At 33.5% G+C, this 21,203-nt stretch overlaps 1 pseudogene; it reads left to right on the forward strand.

The window, feature by feature from the left end:
• The first annotated feature begins 9,095 nt into the window (after window positions 1-9,095).
• On the forward strand, window positions 9,096-9,663 carry LOC150107124 (mediator of RNA polymerase II transcription subunit 20-like; annotated as a pseudogene).
• Window positions 9,664-21,203: the final 11,540 nt, after the last annotated feature.

Raw genomic sequence — 21,203 nt, forward strand, 5'->3', positions numbered from 1 at the left:
CTCAAGGTGTTCTAGAAACAAGTTTGCTAGGTTTGGTTATGAAGGAGATCCCATTGCTGTTCCTTCTTCATGCTTGTAAATTTGATATTTCCAGGTGAAGTAACCTGATGCAATAACAAACGTGTCCTTTGTTCGAAGAATAAATAGGTTGGGAGTGAAATGGATGTGCAACCTTATTAAGCAAGAGATCCACAAAAAGACGACGATGTGTAAAGAATATCATGAGAATAAGAGTGAAAAGTGTTATGAAATTAAAGCTCAGGTTAGAAAATTAACGAGTATTATCGGAGTAATAAAAGAAATTTGCTATGCAGGCCAATGATAGGCCAGAAAAAATGTTTGTTATGCCGCAAGCAAAAGAAAGAATGAATCTGGAATAATAACTTTACTGAATGCTGATGGTACTCCAGTGTCATAAGCTAATGAGATTGTTCAATTGATGAGTGCTTATTTTGCTAAGAAATATCAACCAGGCGTAGGTAACATGGTTCACAGTGCGACTGCCACATTGGATGAAGAGTTAGATGATGAAAATGAGTTGAAGAACTGTTGCCTAACCTGGATAAGCATGTGTCATTAGGACAGATGGAATATCGGCACGTTTACTAAAGGAATGTTCAACCGAATTGGCCAGGCCTTTCACATATTTGAATAACTTCAGTCTCAGCAATGGAAGAAATGTACGATAGTTCCATTGTACAAGGGTGATGCAAAAACTGATGTGTCTAACTACTGACCTGTCAGCATCTGTGGTGTGGTGGTGGTGAATATTTTAGAAAAGTTGGTAAGAATTCGCATACAGAAATTGGTAGACAAACAAGCTATACTCTGCAAGGAGCAACATGGATTTACTAAAGATCATTTTTTAGCAATTTGCTCATATTTTATAACAAAGTTACGGCCAAGTTGTATAAAGGGGATAGATGCACAATGATAATGTTGGATTTTGCTAAGGCATTTGATAGGATACCAAACGAAAGTATATTGCATAAACTGAAGAATATGGGATTGAAATATAAACTCTTGACTTGGATTAGTGGATGGCTGACAGATAGATATAAAAAAGTGGTATACAGTGGGTGTGAATCTGCCACATTTAAAGGTAACCAGTGGCGTACCTCAGGATTCAGTCCTTGGGCTATTATTGTTCAATCTATACATTAATGACATCAAGCAGGGTCTATCATCAGATGCGCAATTGTTTGCCGGTGATGCGAAGATAGGCATGGCAATCAGGAATGCTACTGATATTCAGCACCTACAAAATTATTTGAATAGGCTGAAAATTTGAGTAAACGAAAATGGCTGCCAGTTGAAGTGTAAAGTTATGCACTTTGGGGTGATGAGATTTCCAGCGGCATATTATATTAGCTGGGTTATACTAAAAGACACTGATGAGACTAGAGATCTTGTCCTAATGGTGGATAGGAATTTGAAGTTCAAAGGTCACATAGCAAAAGTTGCAAATACAACTCAGAGGATAATTTTGATGTTGAAGTGAGCCTTGACATGTAAGCAAGTCATTATGCCTCTTTATAAGGCTTTGATAAGACCACGCCTGGATTTTTGTGCACAGATTTGGTCTACCAGGTTCCAAGGGGATAAAGAAGCTGTGGAAACGGTGCAAAGAACAGTTACAAAGATTACATCTGGATTATGGGATTTAGATTATGAGGACAGATTGCGAGTAAGTGGATTGCTGACTCTGGTTAACAGTAGAAAGAGGGGTGATATGATAGAGGTCTATAAACGTTTGAATGCGTGTTATAGGATATCACATGATGCAATTTTTCGTTATATGGAAGGTGGGAAGAGAACACAGGGGCATCCATGAAAGTTACGTTTGTCAAGAAAGGGGTAAGATCTAGGATTTTCTCTCACAGAGCAGTGAGTAAGTGGAATAGTTTGCCTGTAGGGGATCACGGGTGCATTTAGTGTGAATGAATTTAAGGGATGGTATGACAGCTGGTTTTGATGATTTATAGCATCTCTCCTTGACTCTGAGTCCTCGACTCCCTGGAGATCTCAGATAATAATAATAATTTTTTTATTGTTCTTTCAAATATTTACATATATGCAATGAACATCTATTCAGCATATTATTTTACAAGGTTCAGCACTTTGTGCTACATATAATAAGATTTAAATAGTAATGCTGATAACAGTTTTTTTTAAGTAACAATCATAATAATAATTTACAATTATATTGTTCAGAGTTACATAAGTTGTATAATATTACATGTTGTAGTTTACTATTTTTTTCCAAGTTTGAAAAGGTGTGATTATACAACAGTATTTACACATATGCAATCTAAATATTATATTTCCTTATTCTCACAAACATACAGTGTGAACTCATGATTTACATTTAAAATAATTTTTTCTATTTTTTTTATTACATTGAATACATTTGTTACAGTTATTATATACATTACATGCATTTGATTACATATGATACATTACTTACATTTGTTTACATATAATATATACATTACATCATACATTGGTTTTCATGTGATACGTACATTACATGCATTTGGTTACATATGCTACATCTCAGATGAGAACTAATTTTTTTGCTTTCATCCTCGAAGCTTATATGTATGTAAGCTTATCTGAGGATGACACCAGTTGGTTATTATGTATTGTTTTTTTATTTTTGTTTTTTTTTGCTGTGTTGGGAAGCTACGAAATCTATGGTTGAGAAATTCGTGCGCGCGCGCGCGCGCGCCACACACACACACACACACACACACACACACACACACACACACACACACACACACACACACACACACACACACACACACACACACACACACACACACACACACACAATAACTTGGAACGTTTGATGCGTCGCTGAACTGGAAGCCTGAACGAATATATTGTGTTTCATTAAGTTTGTATGGTATTTTGGGTGCGTGTTTCTTGTTCATACTATGTCCTTAGAGCTCTTTTCAGGCTATTGTAGTTTGTAAGGTTTCTGTATTCAAAAGGTAATTTGTTTATCATGCCTGGGATGTAGAAGTTTCGCGTGGCCTTTCCGTAGTGATTATTGTATTTATATGTGATATAATTAGTAGTCTGAGGTCTTGTTATACGGTATGTATTTCTAACTGTCCTGTAGTTGGCATCGAAATAATGTTTTAACAAAGCTGCATAGTGACATAAATGTTTTGCTGTCAGTATTTTGTGTTTTGACATTGCAATGTCTATAAGGTCGTGATTTTCTCTTTGTTCCCAAAAGATCAGTTTTGCCATTTTGTACTGTAGCGATGTTAATCTATTTAATTTGTAGGGTGCACAGAAAGCATACGTTGTTATAGCGTATCTTAGTATATTTGGCATAGTGCTTTGTATATTAGTGTTTTTAGGCGTATGGGAACTATGTCTTTTAACTTGTAGAGTTTGCCACTTATTGTTCGGAGTTTGTTGTGTAGATGGTTTATGTGGCTATTCCAGTTCATATCTGCATCGAAGTAAATTCCAAGGTATCGTATTGTTTCAACCTGAGTGATTGTAGTGGTTTTGCTGTTCTGTGTGTTTTTTATGTTGGAAAGTGGATGTTGGATGGTTATATACTTGTTATCAACTGGTCGAGTCAGTGGATTTCTGAATATCATTAATTTTGTCTTTTCTGAGTTTAGGTGTATGGAGTTTTTCGTGAGCCAGTCTATGATCAGATTTATGACATGTTGCATATTTGTTTGGGCTATGTTTGCGTTATTATGGATGGATATTATTACTGTATCGTCTGCGTGTAAATGTTGAATAGAGTTGGGGAGAGTTCAGCTCCCTGTGGTACTCCACAGGTGACTGGTAGCTCTCTGCTTCGGTTTGACCCGATACGTGTGATATGCTTTCTATTTTGAAGGTAGTTTATAAACCACCTGTGAAGAGGCCCGTCTATTCCAACATGCCTCAGCTTTTCTAACAAGGTATGATGTGTAAGTGTATCGAATGCTTTAGTTAGATCATATTAGTTAGATCAATAATAATAATAATAATAATAATAATAATAATAATAATAATAATAATAATAATAATAATAATAATAAGTGATAGCATGGAAATGAATCTCATAATCAATAGAATGAGCTGAATATGGAGAATGCAGGAATTTGACTGTAACTTATAAGCGTATACTTAGCCAGCATTATCTTTGAATTGCCGAGAATGTTAATTTCGTTTGAAATTCGAGCATAATCTAAATAGCAGAGCAACAATACCACTATTCCTTGAAAAACATAAGAAAAGCAGCATTTAGAATGCTCCTTTACTCTTTACTGCTACCTTCTCAAGTACTTGGTCAATTTTTTTAAGTATTCAATGGTTTTTATGAGAAAACCGTATAAATTACCGTAACAAGTAACGATAAATGCCTCTGCGGGAAAGGTTTAGACTTGATTTTGGTCATTGAATTTACGAATGTTCTTGGGAATAGCGATTTTGTGTTTCCCCTTTCAACAGATGATCCTTACCGTTCTTATATATAATTTGTAGTAATTTTAATCCCGTTTACCTTCCTGCAAACAGACTGAGAATGTATAAGTTTACAATGAACACTGGTCATGTGAGATCTCAATTTCTAACCATAATATTAAAATCCTAACTCACAGTCAATAAGAAAGTGAGATAGGTAACGTTGGAACACGACCATGAGCCAACACGAAAAGCACTTTTCTTGTGGACCATTCTCCCTTCTATATCAATAACCAACCAACCATGCATGTATGTCATAATAAAGACGAAGTTTCTGAGGGAAATTAAGTCTTAACATGAGAGCGTTGGGTGATTTCGGAATATAAAGGTCCTACAGATTCAAGAACAACTGTTCAATAAACTGTTGCTTCAATATGACTTTAAAATATTCATCTGGAATTAATATTAATTAATAAAGGTGGCTTAAAATATTATTTGCTTATAACAGCTTAAATACTTCTATTAATTGCATATTAATATCCAAAATTCAGATATTAATTACATAGTAGTCAAGTTTTTGAAAATAACTATTAATAATTTAATTAATGAACTACATTAAATTCAAAATGCAACACATCCTACGCATTCATGACTTTCCACTGCCTTAATAGTGAGTGGTTAGTTCAAATCACACGTACCCAAAAAAAAAGGCTTGGCGTCGGTGTGTTAAATTGCTATTTAATATTTTGAAGTATTTATTGTTTATTAATTTTAAAGGACAAAATGATTTTAAAATGTGATCAGCTTAATCGCTTTAATTTTTATCACTCACCTTCAAATTAAAAAATAAAATAAAATATTAGAAAGCGTTCGCTTCTCCGTATTATCGGGATTGCACTCTTTGTATATTAGCGAAAGGTGTCAAGAGTACTTAAAGGATCAGCCATAGCAAAAAAAACATTCTTCAATGAATTTGCTTCTAGAGTTATTCAGATAAGTGATTCTTCGTGTTTTTGTTTTGAGCTTCTCTTTTTATATTCGCCTCTTCTCTCGCTTTTTATCTCCGTTTACCCTGTTCTTTATGCACATGTTACTATTTATTAATAATGAACTTTTCTCATTATGTATTTAAACGAACCAGTACCTGATTTTACCACAATTTTTAAATAATAGTAATTATTATTATTATTATTATTATTATTATTATTATTATTATTATTATTAATTCTGTATAATCCTTATTGTAAATACTGTAAATATTATTATTATATGTAACTTATACTGAGACATAATAAAATGTAAAAGAAAAAAAAATTATTATTATTATTATTGAATTGTGTGTGTATGCTGCATTACTGCATTGTATCGTGAATTGTGTGCACATTGGTGCCAATCCATATTTAGCTAGTTTAAAAAAATGTATATTCATATTTATAAAATGTACTCTGCATTTTGTATATCGAATTTTCGTACTGTACAGAAAAGATAATATGTTTTTCATTGTGTGTGTGCAGATACTCTGTGTGATAGTAAACCTTATCATTTTCATTGTAAAAACAAATAAGTCGTTTATAAAAAAAAAAAAAAAATTATTATTATTATTATTATTATTATTATTATTATTATTATATTCTTCTAATTTCAAAAATTCTGTATAAACCTTATTGTAAATATTGTAAATATTATTATTGTGTGTAATTTATACTGAAACATAATAAAATGTTTAAAAAAAAAAAATTATTACCTACCCCCCTCCCACCACCACAAAAGTCGACAAAACTCGATCATACTAAAGAGCATTGTCGATAACCATGTAAAAAACACAGACTGGAATTGGCTACTTAAAATAAATGATCCCGTAACATTATATGAGAGTTTCCAACTAAAGCTCACAGAAGTATACAAAAAAGCAACAAAGTCTACACAAACGAGGCGACATACAGTCAACAATCCATGGATAAATGGCGACATACTAAATACTATTACTGTAAAAGAAAAATCTATGGAAAAAACTAAAAAATCACCCAGTAAAAGATTACTACCCAACACACATTTACAAACCTTATACAAAAACACAAGAAACCAACTAACAACAAAACTTCACAGGGAAAAAAAGACACTACTAATTCCAAAAATTCATGGAATTATGACAACAACATGAAGCAAACATGGGCGACACTCAACGAATTAGTAACTCGAAAAACGAAAACTTCAGCACAAGATTTTATTGCAAAACGTTTTGCAATAAAATCTTGTGTTTGTGTTCCTCTTGGTTTGTGGTGAGAACACAAACCAAGAGGAACTAGCAGACGCATTCAACCATGATTTCACAAACAATATCACACAACTCAAAAAAGACAATCTACCAACGATCAACAAAAATATACCGACACAAAGTCAACAACAAACTATGTATTTTCCACCCGTAACAAATCAGGAACTGAAAGAAGCACTCTTAAAACCAAAGACCACTCCAGGAATAGACAAATTAAGACTCACAGATCTTTTAACACACTTTGAACAAATAAATCCAATACCTTTGAGAATCGTGAACAGAATATTCGACACTGGCATTATTCCACAACAACTAAAAACTGCAATAATTACGCCAATTTACAAACGCGGTAAAAGAAACGATACTCAGAACTACAGACCAATAGCTACACTACCAGTCATTTTAAAACTGCTAGAAAAAATAACACATACCAGACTAGAGAACTATTTACAGAAGTACATCATCTCACAAAACCAATACGGCTTTCAGAAAACAAAAAACACCATCATTTTATTAGAAGACATCGCTGACACAATAAACAAAACTCTCGACGAAAACAAGTACGCTGTACTTATACTGCTTGACTTAACCAAAGCATTTGATACACTTCAACATGACATTACTCACCAAACTATACTCAATAGGTATAAGAGGAACACTGCATACATGGTTCAGGAACTACCTCTCAAACAGAACAAAATTAACAAAAATAGGTACATGTCACAACCGAGGTATACAAATAAAACACGGTGTTCCTCAAGGCGCCATATGATCACCCACTCTATTCAACATATACATTAACGATGTTCATAACATGGCCATAAGAAGTCAAATATTTCAGTACGCAGACGACACCGCACTGCTAGCAATTCACACAGACATCAACACGGCTCTCTCCAAAGCACAACAAGACCTAAACGAAATCACAACATACTTCCACTAAAACGCAATTGTAATCAACGACACCAAAACACAGATATTGATAATACACAACCCAAGAATCATACGCCCTGCATCACTATCTATACGTTGTCACACATAACGCTGCATTAACAACAAAAATACCTGCCAATGTTCCGAAATCAAATCTGTACCATACGCAAAATACCTCGGTCTGTATATAGATTGCCACCTTAAGTGGACAAAACATATAGAATACCTACATACCAAACTCTGAATCATCGCAGCAAAACTCTTACAAGTAAAAGATGTTATTCCATATAACATACAAAAACGCCTATATCATGAGATCTGCGAATCCCTACTCAGATACGGTATAACAGTCTATGCAAATACATCAAACAGCCACCTAACAAAATTAGAAACATTACACATGAAAATCCTGTCAACAGTGGTCTGGACACCTTATACGCAACAACCAATATCCGACCAGCACATGGCGATACACAGAATCCTGAGCATAAAAAATCTGAAACACTATATAACATTAATAAGGAATTACTTCAACATCACCTATCGAAACAACAGAGATACATATCGTATAACACGACCTACAACAATAAGAACTCTCTACATCCCTACACTCTTCAACAACTCATACGGTTCTTTTGTGAGATCACATCAGATACCCACGCTACTCAACAACCTACCAAGAAATTTAAAACACATAGATAACTACATAACATTAAAACACGAACTCTGGAAAATATACCAACAAAGTTAATATACAATTAACACAAATATACACATCACAAATCGCCAGCATCCAATGCCTACATCCCATGCATAAACAGTATCAAAAACATAAATAGTGAAGGCTAATCCCACTTCCTTCAAAAAAGCTAACCCAAGCTTCGAAGTAGGTGGGCTTATAATCAAAGACTGCAAATTATGTGACAAATAGTCAGTATGGTGTATAATAATAATGAAGACAATGATATAAAAAAATTTGTATATGTAAATAGGCTGTATAATAATAAACTATGATATTTATATTGAAAAAAAAATTATGTACATTTACATTTAAAAAAATCACTGTACTTTACAATTTGTACAACATAAAATGTAATAGTATGCTTTTTTGCATATATGTATGATGATACACAAAATGTTATTATAGTTTTAAAAAAATAAATTAAGTAAAATTAAGTAATCATTATTATTATTATTATTATTATTATTATTCACATATCCCCATTGAATGAGGGCAAGAACCGGTATGACAGATGTGAATAACTGTTAGGTGGGAAGAACCAGATTGGGCTTAATATTCACCATGAACTTGGAACTCAACAAATAATTTAAAATATCATAAATAATTCCGCTGTAGGGTAACCTATTTTGTTTTTATGCATACAGATAAAGTTTTTAGTTAAAGTATGTATCAGACATTCCTAAAAGAAGTTAGTGCTTGAGTATTCTAATAAGAAAAATGATGGGTGTAGTGAGTATTCATTCTTTCAACATTCCTGAAGGGGAAAGTGGTCAACAGACTGCTAGGGTCTTTGGGAGCTGTAAAAGCTAGAACATTTTGTGTGGACTGTGAAACATATTATTCTGCTCCTCATGTCAATCCTAACAGATCGGTGAACATTATACACGATATTGAACATCCAGCAATATGTTTTGCTCTTTTAAACACTGGAATTTCTCTGATGGCTGATACTCAGTTTGATATGCTAATATTAAAAGTGGTTGGAATTTACGCCTCAAAAAAGTCAACAAAAATTGAGTCTAAAGGTCCTCGATATGAAGTAGCTGATTTTTTAGTTAAAGTAGGGAGTGTATGTGTCGGTCCCAGTTTCAGAGGAATACTTGTTGAAGTAGAGTACTACCCCTGTGCCATACCATCCAGCTGCTGGGATCTCATGAGGGAGTTTTTACAAGGCATTATGGGAAATTGTGTACAAAGTCCTCCTCAGTATCTTCAGGGAAGAATGAATGAGGTATATACTCCAGTTGACACAGTTCAGCAATACATGGAACATTTAACTCTTTTTTGAAGAACTTCTTCCAGTGCACGGTGATGTCTCCTTTGTGAATGAGAACAGAAAATAAAAACAAGGTAATAGAACAGTAAATGAAAGTGAGGAAATACTGTATTACACTGGAATATGTAAATAAAAAACTATTTGTACAGTTATTTCTTAATAACTGAATAAATCATCTTTACTAAAGAAAAAAATTAAAAAATTAAATATATATATATATTATTATTATTGTTATTATTATTATTTTTACTTTTCACATTTATAACTTTTCACATCCTTAAGAATAAGATTAGAACTCATTTAAAAACTATATAATGGAGATGGCAAACGTAGGCGAACATATCCAGTCAGACAACATAAACTTCAAGGTTTTTGACTCTTTGAAGAAATGGTCAGACAACATTTCCACCAACACCAACTTCACAATCATACACACAAACATAAGAAGTATAAACAAACACTGGCTTACCTTGATAACACAGCTCAATTATAACATGATAAACATAGATGCGCTAATACTGACCGAAGTTGCAATAAACGACACAGAAATTTACGCATACAACATAAATAATTATCAAACCTACAACTTATGTAGACCAAACAAAAGAGGAGGTGGCATTGTGGCATTTATCAAAGAAAAATACAATGTGACAGAAAAACAAGCAAACTTCGAACATGCGGAAACACTAATTTTGGAACTCACAAATAGCCACAATAGTATCAAATACACAATAAACACAATATACAGACCCCTAGATAATAATCCACTCAGTTTTCTTCACGAGTTAGACACATGGCTAAGCGGCATCGAACCGCGTATAACACACAGGCTCATCCTAATAGGAGACATTAACATAAATACTCTTGACCACGCTTCTTCAATCACTAACACATATCTTGATATACTAAGTCAGTACAACATAAACCCTACCATTAACTCCCCAACAAGAAAAGAAATACTCAATAACTCACTAACACAATCATGCATTGATCATATCAGCATACGGGCTCCCATCCATACATATACATCATCAGTAATTAACGTAAAAATTGCCTATCACTACTTTGTCTCAACTTCGTTCTTTTACGTTTCCTACCCCCCCTCCCTCCCACCACTACAAAAGTCGACAAAACTCGATCATACTAAAGAGCATTGTCGATAACCAAGTAAAAAATACAAACTGGAATTCCCTACTTAAAATAAACGATCCTGTAACATTATACGAGAATTTTCAACTAAAGTTCACAGAAATATACAAAAAAGCAACAAAACCTACACAAACGAGGCGACAAACAGACAACAATCCATGGATAAATGCCGACATACTAAATACTATTACTGTAAAAGAAAATCTATGGAAAAAACTTAAAAACTCACCCAGTAACACACATTTACAAACCTTATACAAAAACACAAGAAATAAACTAACAACAAAAATTCGTAGGGCAAAACGACGCTACTACTTCCAAAAATTCATGGAATATAACGAAAACATTAAGCAAACATGGGCTACACTCAACAAATTAGTAACCCGAAAAAAGAAAACTTCAGCACAAGATTTCATTGCAAAAAGCTTCGGTCAGGACACAAACCAAGAGGAACTAGCAGACTCATTCAACCTTGCTTTCACAAACAACATCACACATTTCAAAAAAGACAAACTACCAACGATCAACAAAAAACTACCGACACAAAGTCAGCAACAAACGATGTATTTTCCACCCACAACAAAACAGGAACTGAAAGAAGCAATCCTACAACTAAAACCAAAGATCACTCCAGGAATAGACAAAATAAGACTCACAGACCTTATAACACACTTTGAACAAATAAATCCAATACGTTTGAAACTCGTGAACATAACATTCGACACAGCCATTATTCCACAACAACTAAAAACTGCAGTAATTACGCCAATATACAAACACTGCAAAAGAAACGATACTCTGAACTACAGACCAATAGCTACACTACTAGTCATCTCAAAAATTCTAGAAAATCTAACACACACCAGACTACAGAACTATTTACAGAAGTACAACATCATCTCACAAAACTAATATGGCTTTCAGAAAACAAAAAACACCATTACTTTATTAGAAGACATCGCCGACACAATAAACAAAGCTCTCGACAAAAACAAGTACGCCGTCCTTATACTGCTGGACCTAACCAAAGCATTTGACACATTTGAACATGACATACTACTAACCAAACTATACTCAATAGGTATAAGAGGAACACTGCATACATGGTTCAGGAACTACCTCTCAAACAGAACACAAGTAACAAAATTAGGTACATGTCGCAGACGGGGTATAAAATTAAAACACGGTGTCCCTCAAGGCGCCATATTATCACCCAATCTATTCAACATATACATTAACGATGTTCATAACATATCCATAAGAAGTCAAATATTTCAATACGCAGATGACACAGCACTATTAGTAATCCACACAGACATTAACACAGCTCTCTGCAAAGCACAACAAGACCTAAACGAAATCACAACATACTTCCACTAAAACGCAATTGTAATCAACGACACCAAAACACAGATATTGATAATACACAACCCAAGAATCATACGCCCTGCATCACTATCTATACGTTGTCACACATAACGCTGCATTAACAACAAAAATACCTGCCAATGTTCCGAAATCAAATCTGTACCATACGCAAAATACCTCGGTCTGTATATAGATTCCCACCTTAAATGGGCAAAACATATAGAATACCTACACACCAAACTCCGGATCATCGCAGCAAAACTCTTGCAAGTTAAAGACATTATTTCACCCAACATAAAAAAAAAACTCCTATATCACGATATCTGCGAATTCCTACTCAGATACGGAATAACAGTCTATGCAAATACATCAAACTGCCACCTAATAATATTAGAAACATTACACAGGAAAATCGTGTCAACAGTGATTTGGACACCTTACATGCAACAACCAATATCCGACAAGCACATGGAGATACATAGAATTCTGAGCATTATAAACCTGAAACCCTATATGATATGAACAAGGAATTACTTCAACATCACCTATCGAAACAACAGAGATACATATCGTATAACACGACCTACAACAACAACAACTCTCTACATCCCTACACTCTTCAACAACTCATACGGTTCTTTTGTGAGATCACATCAGATACCCACGCTACTCAACAACCTACCAAGAAAGTTAAAACACATAGATAACTACAGAACATTAAAACACGAACTCTGGAAAATATACCAACAAAGTTAAGAAACCATTAACACTAATATACACATCACAAATCACTAGCATCCAATGCCTGCATCCCATACATAAACAGTAGCAACAACACAAATAGTGAAGGCTAAATCCACTCTCTTCATAAAAGCTAACCCAAGCATCGAAGTATGTGGGATTAACTTGCCTTACTCATCTATAAGTAATCCTTATAAGCAAATGCAGAAATTTGTATGTATAATCACTCTTTCTCAAACTTTAAAAAAAAAAAATTATTATTATTATTATAACAAGATCATTAAGAATGGTGTCGTTTCTTGTCCTGTGTTCTAATCACCATCTGTGATGCAAAGAAAGCGAGTTAGCCTGTCTCATAAGGAAGCAGAAGAGTTTAGTCTGCCTGAAACTTGAATGACCAAAGAATACCTCGCTGTTTACTCACATAGCAGACTATGCAATAAGATTAACCACCCCTGTTAGCATATTGATTAGGCTTATAGGAAGTCAAGTTATTCCACCAAGACAGGCCATTGAGTCTAACATGTAATGGGATGATTATTATTATTTTACGTGACTTATGTATAATAATAAGGGGACAAGAAAAGAAGGCTCTGAAGTATGTATGGATTATAACTTGTGTATAATACTTGTTTATGCATTAATTATAATAATTTATTCTAATTATTATTACCTTGATTACCTTGATGGACCTGTGATTTCAGTCAGGATTTCTCCATGACTGCAGGTGGTAAAGAGTCCAGCTATTCCTGTCATGGGCCTTTCTTCTTCATTTTCTTCCCACTTTCTTAATCATTGGGTCTTCCCACCTTAAGGTCTTCCAGGTTTCCTTTTGGTATCTCTCTGATACCAGTTTGTAACTCTGACTGTCCATCTGTTGTCTTTCATTCTGGCGAGATGTCTTGCCCATCTTATTTTGCTGTTGTTGATTGTTTTTATTATGTCCGTGAGTCCAGACTTCTTCCTGATTTCTGTGTGTCTTACGTGGTCTATTTTGTTTATATTGCACATTCTTTCTATTGCACGTTGAGTTGTTATTACTCTTTGTTCTTCTTTTAAAGTTGTGTTCCATGTTTCACTGCCATAAGTTAATGCTGGTAAGATGTGACTATTGAAAAGATGGTCTGTTATTTCTATATCAATGTTTTGGTTGGTAATTGTTGATTTTATTTTATTGAAGTCTATCCAAGCAGCTCTTTTTCTCCTTGCTATTTCATTTGATATATCATTATTCATTTTTATGGACTGGCCTAGGTAGATGTATTCTTCAACGTTTTCAATGAGATTCTAGAGTGATTGTATGATCTTTATAGTATTTGTTTTTCATGCATCTTGTTTTGTCCGGGTGTATTTCCAATCCAATATTTTGGCAGTTTTGGCTTATGTTATTCAGCATTGATTCTAAGAGTTGGGTGAGTGAGATATTAATACCACATCATCGGCGAATTATAGTATATTTAACATTTCACCATCAATGTTTATTCCATCTTTCATATCAAATTTTCGAATGATGCTGTCCAGAGTAGGTGTGAAGAGATTAGGTGACAAAACATCGCCCTAACGTACTCCTCTACTTAAGTTAATTTTAATCGGGTGATTGAAAAGGGTGATATTTATTGTGCCTTCTTTTTAAATATCTTTTATGAGTTGGATGTATGCTTTTTTACGCCTTGTTCTATTAAAGCTTGGAATACTGCGTTACGCTCAACAGTGTCAAATGCCTTTTTAAAATCTATAAAATGAAGGCAAAGTGGAATCTGGTATTCTCTGCATCTGTCTGTTAGCTGAGTAATAGTTTGAATGTGATCTATTGTTGAAAAGCCTTCTTTGAAACTAGCCTGTTCTTTGCAGCTGATTTCGTTGATGGAGGTTTGTATCCGGTTTAGGATGACTCTGGCGAATATTTTATATGTGGGTGCTAATAGACAGATGGGTCTGTAGTTACTGATGTCTTCTTTATTATCTTTTTTATGCAGAATTATGGTCTTTCATGTTTCCCATTCAGTAGGTACTTTCCTTAATTGTATATATCGGGTAAACCTTTCTGCTGAAGCTTTAAAGAGTATTTGTGCACCCATTTTTAATTCATCAGATTTTATACCGTCAATTCCTGGTGATCGGTCATTTTTCATACGGGGGGGGTAGCCATTCATACTTCTTCAGGTAGGACAGATGGTATTTCCAAATTTTTCTTCTGGTACTTTAGCTGTGATTACTTGTTTAGATGAGTAAAGGTTCTCATAAAACGATTTTACTATTTTTTCCATTTCACCTCTGTTTGTGTGTCTGCTTCCTTTATTGTCTATGATGGCTGACGGTAGTGATTGCTTTAGATTTATTTATTTTTCTACTTTTTTAGGCTTCTGCGGAGCCTAGCAGCTTCTGATAATACTTCTGATAATAAAAACTATTACACATGCTATAGTTTCTTTGATATTCTGCCTCAGTTGTTTACAAATAATTTTATATTCTAGATCTTTTCCTGTATTCTTTCAGTATTCTTCTTTTTCTTCAATAGTTCTATTGTTCTTGGTGATAGGCGTTCCCTGGTCTTAGGAGGAAGTTCATACGAGATTCTTTCTTTACGGTTCATTAATCGATTGTTAAAGTTTGTTAAATCTTCGTCGATGTCATTTTTTAATTTCCAGTGGGTTTCTTCCACATTTTTTCTAAATTCTTGTGGATTTATCTGTTTTGAGCGTTTTTTATGGTTGGACTGTGCTCGTATGCGTTCTTCATTTTTTGTGTGTATTTTGAGGGTTGCTCTTATTGGATGGTGGTCTAATGAATGTCGCAGTAGGTTTTCCCAATGACTTCGACATTTTTTATTATTCTTTTGCAGTCTGTTAGGATGAAATCAATTTCATTTCTTGTCTCTCCATTTAGAGATTGCCAAGTCCATCTTTTTCCAGTTCTCTTTTTAAAAAACTATTCATAATGTACAGCCATTCTGCTTCTACAAATTCTACCAGGTGAAATGAACCTCGTTCATTTCTTGCCCCTAGGAACAATTCTACAACCACCATTTTTCAAAACGGATTAAAACTATATGAAGAAAGAAACCAAAAAAAAAAAAAAACTCAGTAAGTGTTCAAATAAACAGAAGAAATCTGAAAACATAGTTTAATATTGAGTTTTAAACAGGTAATCAAATTAAACAAAACTTTGAATACAAATAAATAAGCAAATAGTGCGAAATAGTGAATACTGAATTTTTTGAAAAACTGTTTTCTTTGACACATTTGGTAGCCGATTTGCATAAAATGGATGCGTATTGATTCTAAGAATATTTGTTTTATATGGATGGTTTGGAATTAACCATAGTTTCTCCACTAAAAACAGTTTTAATCTCCGTATCAAAATGGCTGACTTATCTTAAGTTAAAGAAAACCTAGTATAGGTTCTTTGCAACCAGATTGGCATCCAGGTCTTTCAACCGATGAGTAAATGCTGCGATATATTTGCCATTCAGTCCAGAAGAAATACTTCAAAACACGGCAAACATCAGATTAATCAACAGAAAAACGTGTGCGCTACCCAGAAAATATTATGTAAAAGCCAAAAATAAATAAATAAAATACTTATTACTAACTAAGAAGAATTAGATTTAAATATATATTTTATTTCTTTCGTATGCTATTTATCATACTCTTTGGAATTCAATCTTGAAAGTAAGATTACTCTCGCATAAAATGTGAAGTTAGTTTATGGTATTTCATCTAAGTTTAATTAGTTTAATAACTGTAATATATATTCTCCTTTTTAGAAAAACGACAAAAAATTATTTTAATTACACTGTCACTCTTTACAGATTAAGTGGAGGAAAGAAAGTATAAGTTGATGAAACAAGCAGCACAGCATACAATTTCTTGAGCGCACACAAATAGCAATACCACGGGTTGCTCGTGATAGAAGCGCAAATGTTTAAAACAACCCTCATGGAAGAATCACATTATATATTTACTAATCGTCTTCATACTTAATTATATGCATACATGATGATTTAATTCTTAACAGTTACGAGCATGCATCATTTGCAGCATGTATTATTCCTGTAGTGCTTGGCTCGATGTGAATAAAAAAAAAAAACTTCACTCCTTGGTAATATGAAGAGACATGTTGAGCTATCGTTGCGATGGATGAAATATCCTTATCAATATGGAAATGTCCATGGGTTAGCTAAAAAACGTTTAATTCCATGGAACGATCCTAGAAATTTCTGGTCGTCTTAGACATCAGTTTTTTAGAGACTTCGTATGGGTTCCGATACAAAATACTTGAATTCTCTTAGACTAATGATGTCATATTACTGTGCTTTCCAATTAAGACAACCCATTATCTCGAGAAGACTGTTTCTCAAAGTGGGAAAAATATTATTTTTTTATATAAATTCCATCTGAAAAAGGTTATAAACCCCTCTGAAACTCACAAATCTTGCAGTAGGACTCAGTATCCAGTTCCGTCGCAACTCCAGTTGTAAAATAACACGAATCCAGCTGTGCAAGTTAGCAAATGTAGTATAGAAAGAAGATAGCAAGTATTAAAGTCAGGAAATTGTTTGTAAGAGTTTTCGGAAGGCATCCTTGCCACAGAGGATATTGGTACGATTTCACTAATTCAGATCATAGTATGGATATAGCCACTTCATTTAAAACGCAACAGGAAGAGTTGGGATTGTGCAACGAAGTGTCCGCAATGAGAGGAATTGTTTCTACAAGCATCTTTGCAAGGGGAATACGTCTTTTAAAAATTCAGTCCAGTTTGTTTGTTAAGATGTCTAAGCAGCAGTAACCGGAAGAATCAGGCTGAATTAATCAGTGTAGGCTAATGAAGATGAACAGTATAAAAGGAGCAAAAAATGAAAGAAAAAAGTAGCCATAAAAAAATCCCTTTTTGTCCGTGTTTTTTCTTCAAAAGCAAGAAATCTAAATGCATGCAGAAACAGAAAAATGAACTTTAGAATAGTTTATTGACTTCACGTACCGAGCATGTCTACCAAAGTATATACCACCGTTGCATATGCATATTTCACTAGAAGACATGTCAGTTGTGGTAAACGGTAACATGACGAGTATAGTTCGCATTACATTATGGTACGTGTTAACCTGTTGAACTTCTTAAATCTCTCTGCAAACAGAGTTTCCATCACTGAGAGTAAAATGTTGCTCTTCTGTGTTTGTGCACTCTTCTTCGTCATTCGAAGGGTAATATTCGTTTGCATGTTCTGTTTCTAGTAGAATTTTCCGCAAGATTTTCATGGTGTATTTTCTTGTTGTTGTCAGAGACTAATATCTTTCACATGACAGTTTTAGAGACATCATAGATCATGTAGATGTCTTTAAAAATACAGATATCTCGGTATTCTTGTTTTGACATAATGATGCTACTTTTTATTTTAGTGACTTTCGAAATAGCTCAACTTTTGAATTCTCCACTAATTGTTTTGTATATGTGATGTTTTTATTTTCTTTCCAGCGCTTCTTTAAAATTTTATAATAAGCAATAGGTTGATATCAAAAACCTATATTAAGCACAAATTTGGATATTTCTGAATTTCCTTACCATACCAAGTGTCTTTGTAATACTCGTTAGTTCACTTTATTATTCAAATATTTCCTTTACCATATAGAATTACATAAACTTCCATTTCATATTTTGAATGTATGTCCACTTTAATTAAACAAATGTTCGTTGTTTAATTTTTGAAGTTAAGAATAATTTTACTTTAATTTTGTCTCGATGTGAATAAAAAAAAGCTTCACTCCTTGGTAATATGAAGAGACATATGGAGCTATCGTTGCGACGGATGAAATATCCTCATCAATACGGATATGTCCATGGGTTAGCGTTTTCTTTACGTTTTCTTAAAATCCTATGAATTCTTGAGGTCCAGGAATAGCAAAACTTCAGTCTGCTACAACAAAGAATCATCGGAATTGTAATTGAAACCCCGCTGTTTGAAGGGTCAAATATGCTGTGAGACGTCCACAGAAAGTTTCCACTGAACCAGTAACTCAATAAGTCTCAATAATAACTCAATGTTTCCACATCTGTGTGGAAATCATCCACATCTGTCTGGATGATTTCCACTTTTTGACTTAACATCAGACTAATCAAGAACAAATCCTACATCGAATATAGATGTGTCCATTTTTGGAATAAGAAATTTATAATCTTTATGTCTTGGAAGAACTTCGCTCATCTCTTTACTCCAGAATTTCTTTAAAGCAAGTTAAAAATAACTTACAGCAAAATTTTATTTGTTTTGAGTTTTATGGTGGATAAGATTATGATGGATGTTCATTTTAATTTTTAGCATAGAAGTATTAGATGTTGTGTAATTAACTTGCACGGAGTCAGATTACTAAATCATAGAAAGAAAGAAAGAAAGTTAAATTCTACACTACGAAGTAACGAAATATCGCAAATTAAAAAATATCAGTTATATAAACTTTGTTTGACTTAATCATACGCTTAATTTGGATTCTGTCATTACTGGCAAAAAAACTATTGCCAAACTACCACACCAGCATTTATTCCGACGAAGATTACGGAGTTTTTTGGTCAAAATTACTCTCGACAAACAGTCGTAAAGATCCTTAATTAGATTTTCTTCTAGAAAATAATTGTGAAATCTATAACGAGTATGTAGATGGGGTATTAAGGAGAGAGAGGGAGAGAGAGAGAGAGTACTAATAAATGTTGTTTATTTTTAATTTCAAATATACGTGGAGAATCTACATTATTTTCCTTAAAGCTATGTTGACTTTGAGTTTCTTAGTTGAATGTAGAAATTGTTTCATGGATATTGTGAGTTGAATGCAACAAATGAGGTGTTTATTTGGGATATTTGAATTAAGATAGGAAGCAATTCGCCATCGCGAATCGTTTGGTTTCTTCTATTAGATGAAAGTCTTGAAGTAGCATTTGAGCAAACCAGTGAAACAAGTAATTACTGTGTTATACTGCTGTGTTTTGTATTATATTAACTACAGTTTTATTAAGCACTCTGTTAAACATAATTGTATAATCTTGTATAACTGTATTTTCTGTCGCCTGCATTTCCAGTGAATCGCGAATGAATAAAGACACTTGCATATCAAGTACGAGTATCTTTATTCATTCGACATTTCATTTAATTAGTCTTTTGCGATAGAATCAGAACTTAAATCCGTAGCATATTGAAGTATTGTTTATTCCGCCCCAATCTTTTCTTTTAAATTCGAAATAATCGGAATTTGAGAGGAGTTTTGAATGTTTCAAATTCTATTTCCCTCTGTAACGCTGCTAATGAATTCACAGAAACCTGGATTCTCTTTGCATCTACTGTGCCATCTAGTAGATGCAAAGAGAATCTGCTTTTACTATGGAAAAATGGAAGTACTGTGTTCTACATTTGTTTTTCGACAGCTAATTATGCAAGCAACGAAACAGTTTGATTATACAGAGAGACTAGAAAAATGGACAACTAACTAACTTCTGAATCTCACTCGTATTCTTGCATCAATGATCAAAGAAAAATCCTCATTCTCCGTTAAACTACGTTACATCATATTCAGTGTCTTCCTTATCAGAGAGAGAGAGAGAGAGAGCAGGCGGTAGTAATCGATAGCAGACGATATCTCTCCAAATGCTTTACTAAACCGCGTGGTCCATACTCATCGCCAGTATTAAGTTAACCCATTATCTACACTTAAATTTATATTTATTAAATTTATTTAGATTTAGATTTAGATTTTATTTAGATTTATTTATCGCGCGTTTTCTTGGCATATATGAAAAGAAAACGTTCGATATGAAAAAATGTGATATGTTAAAAAAAATTTAATTAGCATTTCTATTTATAATTAAAAGGTAATAATGATTTGCTAATTCGATATTACCATGCAAATATATTTTTAAATAATAATAGTTATAATAACAAAACTATTTGATAGAAGATTATCGTTGCGGTGAACTCACTTTAGGCCTAACGTAGATCGTAAAGCAAGATTTTCTCGTATAACAAGTAGCTTACTTTTGAGCATGGGGCCAGGAATAAACATCGTGTCAGGACAAAATTACACGGAAAAAATTACACGCGATAAAATTACACAACCAAAATTACACGAGGAAGAAATTACACAAGGATGAAATTACATATAGATAAAAATACACTAAGAAAAAAATTACACAAATGTTCCGTTAATTTTGTAATACTTTATAAGACCTACCTGTTGACTTTAATTCAATTAAAATATTATTGGTATTTTGTTGTCAAATTAAACACATAAACTTTCTTAATATTGCAAAAA

The sequence above is a fragment of the Typopeltis vanoorti genome, chromosome 4 (genome assembly GCF_054136105.1).
Source record: "Typopeltis vanoorti isolate ZY-2024b chromosome 4, IOZ_Tvanoo_1.0, whole genome shotgun sequence".
NCBI lineage: Eukaryota > Metazoa > Arthropoda > Arachnida > Uropygi > Thelyphonidae > Typopeltis > Typopeltis vanoorti.